Source organism: Papio anubis, chromosome 8, assembly GCF_008728515.1.
Source record: "Papio anubis isolate 15944 chromosome 8, Panubis1.0, whole genome shotgun sequence".
NCBI lineage: Eukaryota > Metazoa > Chordata > Mammalia > Primates > Cercopithecidae > Papio > Papio anubis.
Window position 1 is genome coordinate 25432418 of NC_044983.1, and position 16478 is coordinate 25448895.

At 45.4% G+C, this 16478-nt stretch overlaps 1 protein-coding gene across 6 annotated transcripts in view; it reads left to right on the top strand.

The window, feature by feature from the left end:
- PTK2B (protein tyrosine kinase 2 beta) overlaps nt 1–16478 on the top strand; it is a 135588-nt gene that overhangs the window by 48825 nt on the left and 70285 nt on the right. The window contains exon 1 of one of the 6 annotated variants that reach the window (XM_031669449.1): nt 6022–6808. The exons of 4 other annotated variants lie outside the window; for them this stretch is intronic. The gene's annotated coding sequence lies outside the window, so the exon portion shown is untranslated. Of the gene's footprint in view, nt 1–6021; nt 6809–6828; nt 6850–16478 lie in introns of those variants that run through there. One more of the 6 variants, XM_031669448.1, reaches the window with a different exon arrangement.

The following is a 16478-nucleotide window of genomic DNA, read 5'->3' on the forward strand; positions in this document are numbered from 1 at the left end:
AAGCAGGGACCAACAGCAGTGAGAAAGCAGGCTTGCGGTGAGTATAATGCAGGCTTTTCCACCAAAGAGAGCTCCTTGGAAGTGGGAATGCCCATACATAGGGGGTAAATCGCCAGGCTGAGGGGCAGCAGGGGCTGCACACTGGGGCTTCTAAGCCTTTTGCATGCGCAGTGCACATAGACAATAGAAGTGTTTGCAGGGCACACAAAAAGTAGACTGGCAGGGATTGGAAACCCTAAAGGGGACTGCATTTAAGCCTAAAGGCTCCAACCTTGGACCTAACAGGTCCAACCATGGCTGGCCTGTTTTGAGTATACTTGGGATTTGTTTTAATCCAATATGGTAAGACATGCAGATGCAGAGATGACTGTCATGAAGGAAGAAGTTCACATTCACAGACCCCTCACAACAGGAGTCCCAGCACACCATACAGGGCCCCGTGGGGCAATACGGGTAGGTCAGGAGGCAGAGAGAGTGAGAAAAAATGTAAGCAGGAGCATTTATTGTGATTTCCATGGGAAGGAACATGAAACAGCATAGCAGGTTTAGGACTGGCTCATCTGAATAATTTCAGCAGGCTCTGGGCTCTTGCATAGACACTGTCCCCAGTTACCTGGTACCTACCCTGGGGTGATTAGGACAGATGGATAGTGGCCTTCAGTGTGAATGTGACAAGAGGCGGTTGCAAGTGTGGGCTCTGGATGGGTTGGTATACATATATGAAAGGCAGCTGTCAGAAACTGGCTGGCCCTGGGAGAAGCAGTCCCTCCAGGGTCAGTGGGGCCCCATGTCAAAGCATCAAATGTAGAAACCAGAAAGCGTGGTTATTACAAAGCCTGGCCCACATGCCCTTGAGGGCTGAGGGGATGAGTTTGCCCAGGTGCGCCAGACGTGAAGCACTGCACTACGTGATATCTGCGATTCCTTTCAGCCCTGAGACACTGTAAATCTAATAGCATAATGAGCTGGAAATGACTTGAGAGTCCAGCCTTATCTCCTCTTTGAACAGAGGGGACCTGAGTCCAAAGAGCTGAACCAACCTGATTGTCTCATGATGGATTATAAAATGGGGACTGGAACTCAAGGTTTTCCCACCATCCTGTGAGGCTGGAAGGGGCTGATGGGTGTGGCACGGCATTTTCATCCGTGTGATCTCACAATCATGAGGGGGACATGGGCTCAGGAGTGCCCAGGCTGCAGCATAGGGCATTTCTGGGGCAGAAGGAAGATGTGGGCAGTAGAACAGTCCCTGCCAGACCAGTGAGGCCCTCCTGAGTCCCCTTACCCTGTCCTGGACATGTGGGGAACTCAGAGCCTAAGGTCTTAGAGCCAGGATGTAGCCTGGGATGAGGAGACCTCAATCTGGTCTCAGCTTTGCCCTGAACCAAGTGTCTGACTTGGGCAGTTGAGTTTTCCTCTCTGGTGTCACCCTTCCCAACGGTCATCCAGTCATTTCCAAAGCGTGCCATCATCATTTCTGTTCAAATAAAGATCCCTTTGCCCCACCCCCTAGTTCTGACCTGTAGGTCCAGGGCAGAACACATGTATTTCTAATGATTTCCCTTGAGGAGCATCCAGGTCCTAGAATCCACTGGACCCTTCCAGTGTTAAATCCTACAGTGCTCTGATTGACTGCCTCCCGGTCATAAGCTACTAGGTAGTGAAGGGCTGGGAACCAGACCCCACATTTCCTGCCTCCAGGGACTGTGTTCTTTCCCTGTCCCATGTGCCTCTCCTCAGCGGGCACCTCCCTCCTCCCCAGTTATGCACGGGTGCACCCAGCTATATAGAAGTGTGTCGTGTCCACTCATATCTGGTTTAGTATTCTGCCTGTACGACCTGTTTGTTCTCAGAAGGGTCGTGGGCTGCACTGGTGAGCAGGGTACCTTGTGTTCTGGAGCCTTCATTCCCCTCACCAGGCTCACGGCCATGCAATTAGGCACTTGACACATGATGCCAATGTTGACAGCCAAGAATAGAACCCAAGAGTGGGAGGTTAGTCTGCTCAGCAGTGCTGTGGGACGAAGAGGTTTGTGGTTGCCACCTCAGCTCGAGGCTGAGCAGAGACCAGAGCTCAGAATGTACGAAGCATCAGACAGGAGCCCCAGGTGTGGGCTGCAAAGCTGTGGGAGAGAGTCCAGGGTGAGTTACCTTCAAAACCCATTCAGGTCTAGAGTCCTCAGAACCCAAGACCTAGACCCAGATAGCAGGGAGCTGCAGAGTGGGTTCAGGCCAGGCCAATCTGGGCAGAAGCAATAGGCTTGGCTGCCCCCACCCCAACTAGTGCCATTGGCCCTTCTCGGAGGGAGCAGTCTTTGGAGACTTCTGGTGATCATTACTGGTGTCAGCAGATCTTGTCCAAATTGATTCCTGTGGGCTTCTCGAGGTTGGGACTAAAATGTGTCTGAGCAGCAGGTGGACCTGGACTGGAATGATCTCGAACCATACAAACCCTCATGTTTTTTTTTGTCAGAGGCATGTGAACCAGAGCAACTCCATCTTAAAGGAGCTAGGTAAAATGAGGCTGAGACCTATTGTGTTGCATTCCCAGACGGTTAAGGCATTCTAAGTCACAGGGTGAGATAGGAAGTCAGCACACGATACAGGTCATAAAGACCTTGCTGATAAAACAGGTTGCAGTAAAAAGTCAGCCAAAACCCACCAAAACCAAGATGGCGACAAGAATGTCCTCTGGTCATCCTCACTGCTACACTCCCACCAGTGCCATGACAGTTTACAAATGCCATGGAAATGTCAGGAAATTACCCTGGTCTAAAATTTCTGGTCTAAAAAGGGGAGGCATGAATAATCCACCCTTTGTTTAGCAAGTATTCAAGAAATAACTATAAAAATGGGCAAACAGCAGCCTTCAGGACTGCTCTGTCTATGGAGTAGCCATTCTCTTATTCCTTTACTTTCTTAATAAAGTTGCTTTCACTTTATGGACTCGCCCTGAATTCTTTCTTGCGTGAGATCCAAGAAACCTCTCTTGGGGTCTGAATCGGGACCGCTTTCCTATAACATTTTCACTTCTGTGTTTAGAACCAGAGACTTGCTGTTGTAAAGTGGGAGGGAGAAGGGTGCAACTCATGTCTCACAGCTCCAGAGGCAGAGCTGACCCCTGCGGGTAAAAAGTGTAGAAAAACTCCTTTAACATATCCTCAGAAAGACCTCTCTGGTACTGAAAACCATCCAGAAATGGAATAGATAGGTTGTTTTTGCCAAAAGGGGCCCCTGTCACTGAAATATGCAGATGCTTGAAGGAACCAGAGGAACTCAGGTGATCTGTGATTACCGCCAACACTCAGAGTTGGGGATGTGTAGTTTACCACGTACATTACAGATATTATTTTCATTAATGTTCACAACAGTTCTGGGAAAGATAGTGCTAACATGCCCAACTTTTATGGGTGAGTACACTGAGGTTCAGGGAGGTAATGGGATTTGTCCCAGATGATTTGACTGGGCCAGGACAGAGCTCCAAAAATGTGCTTGTTTCATGCCAGTGTGATAAGAACTTTGCGCACCTGGCATCCTTCTTTGGCTGCCATGGGGAGGTCTTAGTTCTGGGCCTGATTCTGTCTCCAGCTGAGTGTGGTCTTAACCCTTTCTGAGCCAGTGTCTCCTTCCTGTAAAGGGGCCAGGACCACCTCTGGAGGGAAGAGAGAAGACAGAGAGCTAGTGCTCTGTGAGCTCTCTGTCACATGCACTGCCTGTGTCACAGGAGGGTATTTTTACTGAAGGGTGCCATTACATTAAAATGGAGACTCCATTTCTAAACAGGTGGGCACATTAGCTCTAGCTGGAAAGACCCTCTCCCATTACACAGTTCACAGGTAAAGATCAGGAGGTGTTGGGTGCAAGTGGAGAAGGTTCTGGAAAATGTAAACCTCCTCCTCTACTTTCCTGGCGTCACCTGCATAGTCAGTCCTTGAGGGATTACTTGAAAGCTAGCACCCCCCAGAGCATTTACTTTGGGGAAGGGAACATCCCTACCTTCAGTTCCCTCACTTGTAAAACCAAGGGAAGTAAAAACAAATTATCTGACATACCCTTTAGCTCTGGTTCCTACCATTGGTGAGTTTACAATCTTAGTTGTTACTTTTCTCTTTTATCAATATCTCCTCCTATCTTTTTCTTTCTTTTCTGCTTTTCTCTCCCTCACCTTTTTTTCCCTCCACTGTCTCATATCTCCCTCAACAACCAAGGTCTCTCCTTGTAGCTAATGAGTTTAGCTCCCAGAATTACAGACCAAGACAACGATCCTGGAAGCATCAAGTCTAGTCCAGGGGCTTTAGCCCAGACTTTAAGGAATCCAGGGCTATGGTGAGAGATTCAAGGGGGTTCTGCAATTATAGAAGTATTTTCAGCCAAACAATGAAGAAATAAACCACTTCAGGAGCTGAACGATCACTTTAAACAGTACGAAATATTCATATGTGCAACACTTTGTTGGAAGAACATCCCTCTCACCTAATCCCCTCACTTTTTAGATGAGAAAAGCTGAGTTCAGATATATAAGGTGATGGATCCAAGTTACCCGAGTGTCGCTCTGGGGTTTAAGTTGCATGTGATTGAAAAGAGTGTAAAATCTTACAGCTTATCCGTGTGTGTGTGTGTGTGTGTACACAAGGCAATCAGAACATTCTGTCAATAGAAGCAGAAAAGTAGAAGTTGGTTCCTTCTGGGGCTCCTGAAAACTGGGGTGTAGACATAACCCGCACACTCCCCTCCTACCGGCTTCATCTTGCTCCCTTTCCCCTAGAGGAGCTGGGGGAGAGCAGCACACAGTTCCCCTCCTCACTGGCTGTCTTCTCCCTGCTGCTTCTCGTCTGCGGTGAGGCTGTGGAGAAGTGGGTTGCTGTTCTTTTTTCTGACTTCCTGTGTGCTTCAGAAACCTCAATGAACAAAGAGCTAAAGGAAGAAAGGGCCCCGGAACCGTTATGCCAAACATAGACTCACATCCGACATGGGGGAGCTGGATGCCTGATTTTTATAGAGATGAAACCCAGGATTCAGGATTCCGACTGCCCTGTTCCCAACGTGGCTGCATGGGGAATGTCAGTGCTTGGGAGCTGGAAGTAGGTCGCAGGTTTCTCATTCTTTTCAGGCTTAGGTCTAATGTATTTAAAGAGGTAGCTGAAGTGAGTCTTTAGAGTATGTATCATTGAAATCAAACCAACGTTAAAAGGAAACACTTAATTTCCTGTCTACAACCACCGTTTTTTGTTTGGTTTTGCAGACAGGGTCTCATTCTGTCGCCCAGGCTGGAGTGCAATGGCACGGTCATAGCTCACTGATCTTTGAACTCCTGGGCCACCTCACCTACCTGGGTAGCTGGGACTACAGGCACATGCCACCATGACGGGGTCTTTTTAAAGATTTTTTGCAGAGACAGGAGTCTTGCCTGTGGCCCAGGCTGGTCTCAAACTTCTGGGCTCAAGTGATCCACCCACCTCGGCCTCCCAAAGTGCTGGGATTACAGGCATGAGCCACCACACCCAGCCTACCACAACTGTTTTAATTTCTCTGTTTTCCCTCAGTGTACAACTCAGCTGTAACCGTAGGAGCATATTTCCATAGATAATTTGCATATAATCTTTGAAGTTTTCATAACCCCTTAATTGAATATGCCTAAGTAGTCTCCTTGTTACTTACCTTTTAGCACACACAAGTTAATTTACAAGTGAGTCTCTGCATCCAGGTAAGAAGAGCATCACAGGGAAAACCTGTGCCTTTTTTTTTTTTTTTTTTTTTTTGAGATGGAGTCTAAAAACACTGGACTGCAATGGCACGATCTTGGCTCACTGCAATCTCCGCCTCTTGGGCTCAAGCAATTCTCCCCCTTCAGCCTCTCGAGCTGGGATTACAGGCACATGTCACCACACCCGGCTAATTTTTTTGTATTTTAGTAGAGACAGGGTTTCACCACGTTGTCCAGGGTGGTTTCAAACTCCTGAGCTCAGGCAATCCACCTGCCTCGGCCTCCCAAAGTGCTGGTATTACAGGTGTGAGCCACCGCGCCTGGCCCTGTGCTTTTTTGATGTTGTTTTTGTTTTCGTTGTTTGTTGTTGTTTCGACGGCACATTGCTGAGCTTTCTGTCTATAAGCTCCTGTTCTCAGGGCCTTGCTACTCATATTATGATCCACAGGAGACTCTCAGGGTCAGGTCTTTCTCTGCCCAGCCCTGGCTTCCTGGTGCTGTGTTCATGTCTGATTTTGGATCCCTGAGACCTTTTTCTCCTACCGTTCTTCTAAAAGGGTAACAGTCATTTTGTGACCTTGCTCAGGAAATTTTCAGCTGGGTTTTCCCTTTGTATTTTATTTGATGCTTTTAACCAGGGAGGAAAACTCTTGCTACCATGTGAGTTGTGCTGGGGAGACTTGCCAGAGAAGAGCTGCCCACAGGGGGATTTCTCGCTACCGCATTCAGGGTTTCCCTACTTTGGAGGCCTCGTGGCTGGAGTTTTAAAGGCCAAAGTTCCCCTGAATTTTCTGAACTCTGAATGATTGAAACCACCTATTTTATTTTTTCTCTTTTTACCCAAGTGCCCATTTCCCAATAAAGGGCTTGGGTAATGACAAGAAACTAAAACTGAAACCACAACTCTGCTCTAAAATAAGAGACTCTGAGACACCCAGGAAGGGCCTGCCTTTATGACTTGTCACTCCCTGAGATCCATCGCGGCACCAAATGTTTGCTGAGCTCTGTCCTGGGAGGGAGGCCTGCAGCCTGGGAACTGGGAGACCTGTGTCCCAGTGGAGAGACCTCACCATGTCATGAGTCTCTCTTGATTCAGTTCTCACAGTGAGTTGAGGGCCAAGCCAGCCATTCTTCAGCCTCACCACGTGGGTACCGGAATCACCTGAGATGTTAGGAGGGTGGGGAAAGAGGGAGGTGTTGGTCAAAGGGGACAAAGTTTTATTTATGTAGAATGAATAAGTCCCAGAGATCTAATGTACAGCATGGTGACTGTACCTAAGCATGCTGAATTACATACTTCAGATTGGCTAAGAGAGTCGATTTTTTAAATTTTAGTAATTTTTTAAATTGATGCACAATAACTGTACGTATTATGGGGTACAGAGTGATATTTGAATACATGTATACTCTGTGTAATAATCAAATCAGAGTAATTACTATATTCATCATGGAAAACATTTTATTTCTTTGTGTTGGGGACATCCAAAATTCTCTGTTCTATTTAAAAATATACAATAAATTATTGACTCTAGTCACCCTACAGGGCTACAGAACATTAGCACTTATTCCTCCTGTCTAGCTTTAATTTGGTATCCATTAACCAACCTCTCTCCGTCTACCTTCCACCCTGCCCTTCCCAGCCTCTAATAACCACAATTCTCTCTACTTCTCTGAGCTCAACTTTTTTAGCTCCCATCTATGGGTGAGAAAATATAGTATTTCTCTTTCTGTGCTTGACTTATTTCACTTAACATAACGTCCTCCAGGTTCATCCATGTTGTTTTGAATGACAAGATTTCGTTCTTTGTCATGGCTAAATAGCACTCCGTCTGTTGATGGGCACTTCAGTTGATTTCCTATTTTGGCTATTGTGAGTAGTGCTGCAATCAATGTGGACGTACAGATATCTCTTCAACACATTGATTTTACTTTCCTTTGGAAAAATCCCTAGTAGTGGGATTGCTAGATCATACGGTAGTTCTATTTGTAGTTTTTTGAGGAATCTCCATACGGTTCTTCGTAACGGTTATACTAATTTACATTCCCACCAACAGTGTTTAGGAGTTCTCTTTTCTCAACATCCTCACCAGCATTTATTTTTTGTCTTTTTGATAATAGCCATTCTAACTGGGTGAGATGCTATCTCATTGTAGTTTTGATTCATATTTCTCTTATGATTAGTGATATTGAACATATTTTCATTTATCTGTTGGTCATTTCTATGTCTTTGTTTTTCTGAGATGCAGTCTCGCTTCGTTGCCCAGGCTGGAGTGCAGTGGTGCGATCTCGGCTCACTGAAACCTTTGCCTTCTGGGTTCCAACGATTCTCGTGCCTCAGCCATTGGAGTAGCTGGGATTACGGGTGTGCCACCATGCCCAGCTAATTTTTGAATTTTTAGTAGAGAGGGGCTTTCCCCATGTTGGCCAGGCTGGTCTCGAACTCCTGACCTCAAGTGATCCATCCACCTTGACCTTCCAAAGTGCTGGGATTACAGGTGTGAACCATCACGTCTGGTTGTATGTCTTCTTTTGAGAAATGTCCTTTCAGATACTTTGCTCATTAAAAAAAAAAAATTATTATTTTTTTACCATTGAGTTGTTTGAGTTCCTCATGTATCCTAGATATCAGTCCCTTATTGAATGAACAGTGTGCCCATATTTTCTCCCGTTCTACAGGTTGCCTGGTCCACTCTGTCAATTGTTTCCTTTGCTGTGCAGAAGCTTTTAGCTTGATAAAATCCGATTTGTCATTGGGAGGTCAAGACAGGAGAATTGCTTAAGGTCAGGAGTTCGAGATAAGCCTGGGCAACATAGTGAGATGCTGTCTCTGTTTTTTTTTTTAAATCCCATTTGCCTATTTTTACTTTTGTTACCTGCAAAATTTTTTGTTTTCCCTGCAAAATCTTTGCCCAAAACAATGTCCTGAAGGATTTACCCTTCTTTCTTCTAGTAGTTTTATAGTTTTGAATCTCACATTTTCGTCCTTATTCTGAGTTGATTTCGTGTATAGTGAGAGATAGGGATCTAGTTTCATTCTTCTGCATATGGTTATTCAGGTTTTTCAGCACCATTTACTGAAAATGCTGTCTTTTTCCCAATGTATGTTCTTGGCATCTTTGTTGAAAATCAGTTAGCTATAAATATGTGGATTTATTTCTGGGTTCTTTATTCTGTTTCATTTGTCTATGTGTCTGTTTTATATCAGTACCATGCTATTTTGGTTACTTTAGCTTTGTAGTATTTTTGAAGTCAGGTAGTGTGATGCCTCCAGCTTTGCTCTTTTTGCTCAGAATTGCTTTGGCTATTTGGGGTCTTTTGTGATTCTACATGAACTTTAAGATTGTGTTTTCTATTATATTTCTGTGAAGAATGTCATTGGTCTTTTGATGGGGGTTGCATGGAATTTGTAGAGCGCTTTGGGTAGTATGGTTATTTTAAGAATATTAATTCTTCCAGTCCATGAACATGGAACATTTTTCCATTTCATGTGTGTGTCCTCTTCTAATTCTTCCCCCCTACCCCCCACCCAAGATGGAGTCTTGTTCTGTCACCTAGGCTGGAATGCTGTGGTGCGATCTTAGCTCACTGCAACTTCCACCTCCTGGGTTCAAGCAATTCTCCTGCCTCAGCCTCCCGAGTAGTAAGGATTACAGGCGCATGCCACCACGCCTGGATAATTTTTGTATTTTTAGTAGAGATGGGGTGTCACCATGTTGGCCAGGCTGGTCTCAAAATGGCTGGTCTCGAGCTCCTGACCTTGTGATCTGCCCAAATCGACCTCCCAAAGTGCTGGGATTACAGGCGTGAGCCTCCACGTCCAGCCTCTTCTATTTCTTTCATCAGTGTTTTATAGTTTTCATCATAAAGGTCTTTCTTGGTTAAAAACTATCCTGTCTTATTAAATTTATTCCTATTTTATTATGATTTTTGTAGCTATTATAAATGAGATTGTTTAGTTTTGTTTTAGATAAAGTCTTATGCTATTGCCTGGGCTGGAGTACATTGGCACCATCATAGCTCACTGCAGCCTTGACCTCCTGGGCTCAACTGATCCTCCCACCTCAACCTCCTGAGTAGCTGGGGCCACAGGTGCGCATCACCACACCTGGCTAATTTTTTTTTTTTTTTTTTTTTTTTTTTTGAGATGGAGTTTCACTCTTGTTGCCCAGGCTGGAGTGCAATGGTATGATCTCGACTCACCGCAACCTTCGCCTCCCAGGTTCAAGTGATTCTCCTGCCTCTGCCTCCCGAGTAGCTGGGATTACAGGCATGAGCCACCATGCCCAGCTAGTTTTTTGTATTTTTAGTAGAGACGGGATTTCTCATGTTGGTCAGGCTGATCTTAAACTCCGGACCTCAGGTGATCTGCCTGCCTCGGCCTCCCAAAGTGCTGGGATTACAGGTGTGAGCCACCGCGCCTGGCCGAACACCTGGCTAATTTTTAAATGTTTTGTAGAAACAGGGTCTCCCTGTTTGTCCAGGCTGGTCTCAAACTCCTGGACTCAAGCAATCCTCCTGCCTCAGCCTCCCAAAATGTTGGGATGACAGGCATGAGCCACTGTGCCAAGCCAAGATTACTTTTTCTGTTTCTTTTTTAGCTAGTTGGTTATAGGTATACAGAAACACTACTGGTTTTTATATGTTGATTTTATACCCTGCAACTTTACCGAATTTGTTTATTAGCTCTAACCATTTTTGGTGGAGTATTTAGGTGTTTATATAAAATCATGTCATCTGCAAAGAGGAACAATTTGACTTCCTCTTTTCCAACTTGAATGCCTTTCATTTCTTTTTCTTGCCTAATTGCACTGATCAGTACTTCCTAGAGAATAGATCTTAAGTGTTTTCAGTACACACACAAGAAAAGGTAACTGTGGAGATGAATATGCTAATTAGCTTGACTGTAATAATCAACTTGCTGTACAACTCAAATATATACAATTTCAGTTAAAAATATTTTTATAAAGAATCACCTGAGATGTTATTGAGAAATACAGATGGCTAGGCCCCAACCCCCAAGGTCTCCATGCACTAGGTCAGGTTAAGTCTTAGAGATATTTACACTATATATTCCAGCAATGCCGACATGCAGGTAGACAGGGTGAAGAACCCAGGGACCAAGTGCTGTCTGAGGTTGTTGCTCATCTAACAGCAACGTTTTACCATTAGAATCCAGAGCCCCAGAGGACCTTACTGTGGGGGTGTCTATGGAATGAGGCCTCCTTCTTGGGTAGGTCTGTACTGTGAATTATAACCAGAATCTTCATCACTGCAGGATGCAGTGAGAAAGAGCCCACACCTGCAGCCCCTTCTGACTCCACTCAAATCACAGTTCTGCTCTCTACTTGCTGTGTGGCCTTTGGGAAGTTACTTTGCTCAGCCTCAGAGACTTCATCCATGAGATGGGGGATAACAGTACCTACCTTTTGGGTTTTTCTTCGAATGGACTGGGCTCATTGTGCATGGAAAGTGCTAGCCCAGGGTTGGGCTAGGGAAGCACTCTGTTACCTCTGCTGTTTCTCAGAAATGAGCCCTTTGGCGGTCATGGAGAGCTGGAGGAAGAGGACGTGTGCTCAAGGTCTCAGGGCTGAGGAGGAAATCAAGATGGTGGGGTGGCAAAGAACCTCAAGGCACTGCCAGACACTCTGGGCTCTTGGAGAACTGTTCAGAGTTGGAGATAACTTTCTGTAATCCTAGGCATCTCTTCTCTTGTCACATTTCATTGAGGTATCTGTCTATCCTATTTAATCCAAGCCTAATTTTGGATAGGATCCAGAAATCTAGGTGAATTTCAGGGACCTATTTGCTTCCTTATCTAGCTTGGTGGGGAGAAGATCAGCCCCTCTGTGTGGGCCACGTGGAGTACAGAAAATAAAACTATCACGGCCGGGCGCAGTGGCTCACACCTGTAATCCCAGCACTTTGAGAGGCTGAGGTGGGCTGATCACTTGAGGCCAGGAGTTCGAGATCAGCCTGGTCAACATGGTGAAACCCCCTCTCTACTAAAAATACAAAAATTAGCTGCGTATGGGGGCGGGCGCCTGTAATCCCAGCTACTCAGGAGGCTGAGGCATGAGAATCACTTGAACCCGGGAGGAGAGGTTGCAGTGAGCCAAGATCATGTCACTGCACTCCAGCCTGGGCGACAAAGTGAGATTCCATCACACACACACACACACAAAAACTGTGTCTGAGGAGGAGCTAGAGATTGATGCATAGGAGAGAGGTCCAGTTTTTATCCTTGTGCAACAGACTTTACACATTTCTAAAATATATTTAACCAAAATAACAATATTATAACCGATGTAACTTAAGATCTCTAACTGCATGCAGTTCTAAATGTGGACTGTGTTTTTATGTAGTTCTAATCAGTATGTAAATTTCATTCTCTGTCACTTAACATTTTTATATAAATCTTTTCATGCACTACTCATATTTTTATCATAGTTTATCATTATTGCTAGCGCTCAAACTTCCCCCTGAGCATTTTGTTTTGATTCTCATTATTTCACTACTATAAATAGTACAGCTAGGAACATCTTTGTGCAAATGCTTCACACCCCTCGCCTTGGATAGATGCGGTATGTTTCCCAACGTTGGGTAGCAAGATCAACACATGTGAGTTATTTTGTATTTAACTTCCTTGCTTCAGAAAGCCAATTCTGAGTAATTGGCAATTGTACTAGTTCATTTCAAGTCAATGAACATAAGTTTTTCTTTTTTTTCCCTAGGTAACTTGGCTTGTTTAGTAGGTTTATGGTGGTTCCTTAAAGTTGTTTTTATTAGCATTTTCAACTGCTGAGGGCTTTTCCATCTATTTTTAATTTTCTCAAGTCTTTTTCACACACAGGTGGCGTCCTGTTTGCTTGAAGGGGCATTAAAATTGCTGTTTTATCCAATTCGCATTAAAATGAAAGCTGAATACATCTACAGATGGGGGCTTGGTCATGTTTAATGGTTTTGAGATCTGTTTACATAAAGCAAATGTTTGGTGTATACTAGGTTTGCAGAGAGTGGCAGACTAGGGGGTTGGCAGGTGGAGAAGATTGTTCAAGAGGATGGTTTTGTTGCTTTTAAGGTGGTGAGAGACAGGGGTGCTAATCTGTACAGTTAGACTTGGGTTTATACTTTCTAGTTAAAAAAAAGTACCTGAGTTTTTTTTTTTTTAATCACCAACTTTTTTTTTCTGTTTATTACATGTATCATAAAATATACCTTAATCAAGTCCTACGTATCCATGACTATATACATATTAACATGTCAAAAGTCTGCATTCGTTTCCATGCATGTATGAGGAATTTGTGTTTGAGCAGAATTCTGGGGGCTACCTCAGAAAAGCAGGTTCATCTGGACTGTACTCTTTGACGCGGAAATAAGCTTGAGGTGTGGAGACCAAGCTCAGAGCAGGGGCGGAGGGAAGGTTGGGGGGCACTTAGTGCTGGGATGTAGGCCGTGGACTGTATTTGTTGGGGTACAGAGGGAAATCTGAGCTCTGGTCTTATCTCTGCTACTGAAGAAAGGGGACCCCAGGAAAGCTGCTTAGTCAGTCACTTTTCCTCGTCCTCAAAATGGGAGAGCAGCCTGCCTTGGGAGGTATCAGTGAGGTAGCAAGGGTGCAAACGCTATGAAGGGAGATTCAGCGAGTGATATGCAAATGTGAAGCTCCTCTTCCTCTGGCTGTTACATTTCTTCTTAACGTTGACTTGGAGGAAGGAGTCAGATCCATCTTTCACTGGGCAGTCCTACAACTGTTCAAAACCAGCAATCCATCCTGCATTCCCATGACTCTCTCTTTGGTTTTAGGGGTCTGCACCAGGTGATAGGGCTTTGTTGAATGCCCTTGCCCTAGCAGACGGCCTGTCAAACCCCAGGCCCTCAGCTTGCACCGCTGAGGTGGGATCGTGTGTGCAGAGCCCGGAGGGAAATCACCGTCGTTTCTTAGGGGTTTTCTGGTAATCCCAACACTACATTAACTTTTCTTGGCAGCCACATCGTAGTGACTAACAGTGAATTTACAGTTAGTCTAAATCCTATTTTTTAATCCATCGCTGCTAAACCACTTCTTTCTCATCCTAGACTGGGGAAGACTTTTTTTCTTTTCTTTTTTTTTTTTTTTTAATCTACATGAAGAATGGCTCATTTATCCCACTTCACAAGTTGCATTTTGTTAAACTTGGCATGACTTACCAGCCTGCGAGGATTTCAGGAACTTTTTTTGATCCTCTGTTAAAGCCATAATCTCTCCCAATCCTGTGCTCAACTTGATGCTTCTTGTTTAATAACCACAAGCTCCTTCATACCCAATTAAAAGGTGTGAACAGAAGCAATTAAAGTAACAGTCTTCCATCCAGGTTAATGTAGACATTTGATTGGCAGTCTTTAGAAAAAACCATTTGACCAGCTAGGAATTCACCTGCTATCATCTGACCTCCTTATTAACTTCTCTAGAAAATGGGGAAGAACTCAGACAAACTGAAGCATTGATTTGTCATGGTACCAAATTTCCTTGCTCAGCAGCCAACTTTGTAACCCACCTGGAGAGGGACATGAGATTTGCAGGAGTTGGAGGTTGAGAGGGAAGGAAAAAGCTGAGATCATGATTTGAAGAGGAGAAGTTGTTGGATAACTTAGTCTGCGATTAAAGATGACAAATCTTAAGAGGAGAAGTTGTTGGATAACTTAGTTTGAGATTAAAGATGACAAAGAGTGTGGTTTTGAAAATAACAACTTTCAGAGGACTGGAGAGTAAGAGAAAAGAAGCTCTTGGGAGGAAGGGGTACATGGTAAGATGTTATGCCTTCATGCACCTTGTACATTGTTATCTTGAAGTGCTGGGTGGTGCAACCACTACAGGCAACAAGTGGGACATCAAGGGTCAGAGGTGGCTTGAGGCCAGGGACCCTGAGATCTGCCCTCTTTGCCTAGACTCTGTCACTGTTCAGGCAGTGGTGTGCTGGAACCAACTCTCACAAGCCAATGGCATCCATTTCTCCCCAACTCCCCTTTCAGTACCATCATGCTGGTGGCTTGGAATCAACCACAATGGAAGTATTTACACCAGAGAAATTGGCAAGTGCTACAAATCAAGGCATCCTTCTCTTGGATTGCCAGTGGCCAAAGACACACCAGGCACTTATTCTCGCTGCCCCTGCAGCCTCCCAGCTCACACCTGTGCTGTATCCTTGTGCCATGTTTATATTTTTAAAATGAAAATCTGCTTTTCCATGGATGATGTTCAAAAATTTCTTAGCAGATTGCCACCTTCTGGTCTCATTTCCCAATGACCCCTCGCCCACCCTCTTCACCAGCCCTATAGGCAGCATGTCATGGGGTGTCCTGATCTTTCTGGGTCACTTTTTCCTAAGATCCTGAGGCCCAGTAGGCAGGTTCTCTTCTATGATCCTCTGGTCCCATGCTTAGATTTCTATTAGAGACCGTAGCAGGCTATGGCTGTTTTTGTGTGTTTTGTTCTGTTTTACCTTTTTTCTTTTTACTGGATTATGATCTAATAGTTGGGGACCTTCTTCCCTCTTCTGTTTATCTTCATAGCTACAGGTCCGTTATGGCTCCTGAAACATAGGAAGGCAGAGAGAGGAGGGAAGGAAGGAAAGAAGAAAGGAGGGAGGGAGGGAAGAAAAGAAGGAAGACAGGAGGGAAGACAGGAAGACACTCCACCAAAAGGCATTCATGACCTGGCAAATAAGGAGCAAGATGAGTATGATTTTTGAAGAACTGAGAGAAGAGTGGAGCCCAGAAGTCAAATAAGAGATAAGAAAAATCTGGCTAGCTGCAGGGATCAAAGGCTTTGAGGGGAGAAGAGGTTCCCTTAGCAAGAAAGCACAGGGTAATGCATCCCTGTTGCTCCCCTCCTGCCCTGCAAGACCCCCCAAGTCAGCTGGCCTCTGGGCTGGCAGGAGCTGGCAACAGAGGGACTCCCGGTGGGTAATGGGTGCGGGGGTGGGGAGCTGAAAACGTGGTAAAGTTTTAACAAATGCTTTTTGAATTACATTCAATTATAGCTGGCAATAATCACAACCTTTCTGGTTCTCTCTTTCGCAAGGTAATAGGAGAAAGGCTTGGAGAGGAGGGAGGTGATTTAGCAAATGCTGGACTGGAGGGCCCTGGAGCAGGCAGAATGCTGGCCCTGCGGGAACTGAGGGCTGAGAGGGCTCCAGCTGCGGAGGGGGCGCTGTGAGGAGCCAGCAGGGCCCAGCCTTGCCCAGAAACCTAGGACCAGTTCCCTGAGACTGCAAGGTCGTTGCAATTAGTTAAGTGCCTGCACTCAGCAGGCCTTTGGGATAGGAAAGGGCTGTGTTCTCCATCTTGTTGATGTGGAAACAGCAAAGGGAAGTGACTCAGAGGCGGAGTGGAAAGGCGGAGTGTGTCTCGTGACATTCTGACTTCTACTAGATCCAAAGGGCTGTGCTTGACTGTCTCCCAGGAGGCTTCTTTCCATGGACAGGCGCCTGTGGTGCTCTGAGGACAGGCAATGGGGCTGTGCAGGAGCAGAGGAAAGGGAAGCGTGATCTGTGGAGGTGGGGCAGGTGCACGGAGGAAGGCGGGGCTCGGTGAAAAGGCAGCCTTGGTGCACCGAGCGCTGGAGGTAGAAGGGGCTGCCACAACCACCTGATCCTGCACTTAGGAGGTCAGTTTAGACTTTTTAAAAGTAAGGTTTAAAGGCCAGGCATGGTGGCTCATACCTGTAATCCCAGCACTTTGGGAGGTTGAGGAGGAAGGATCACTTGAGGCCAGAAGTTCAAGACTAGCCTAGGTA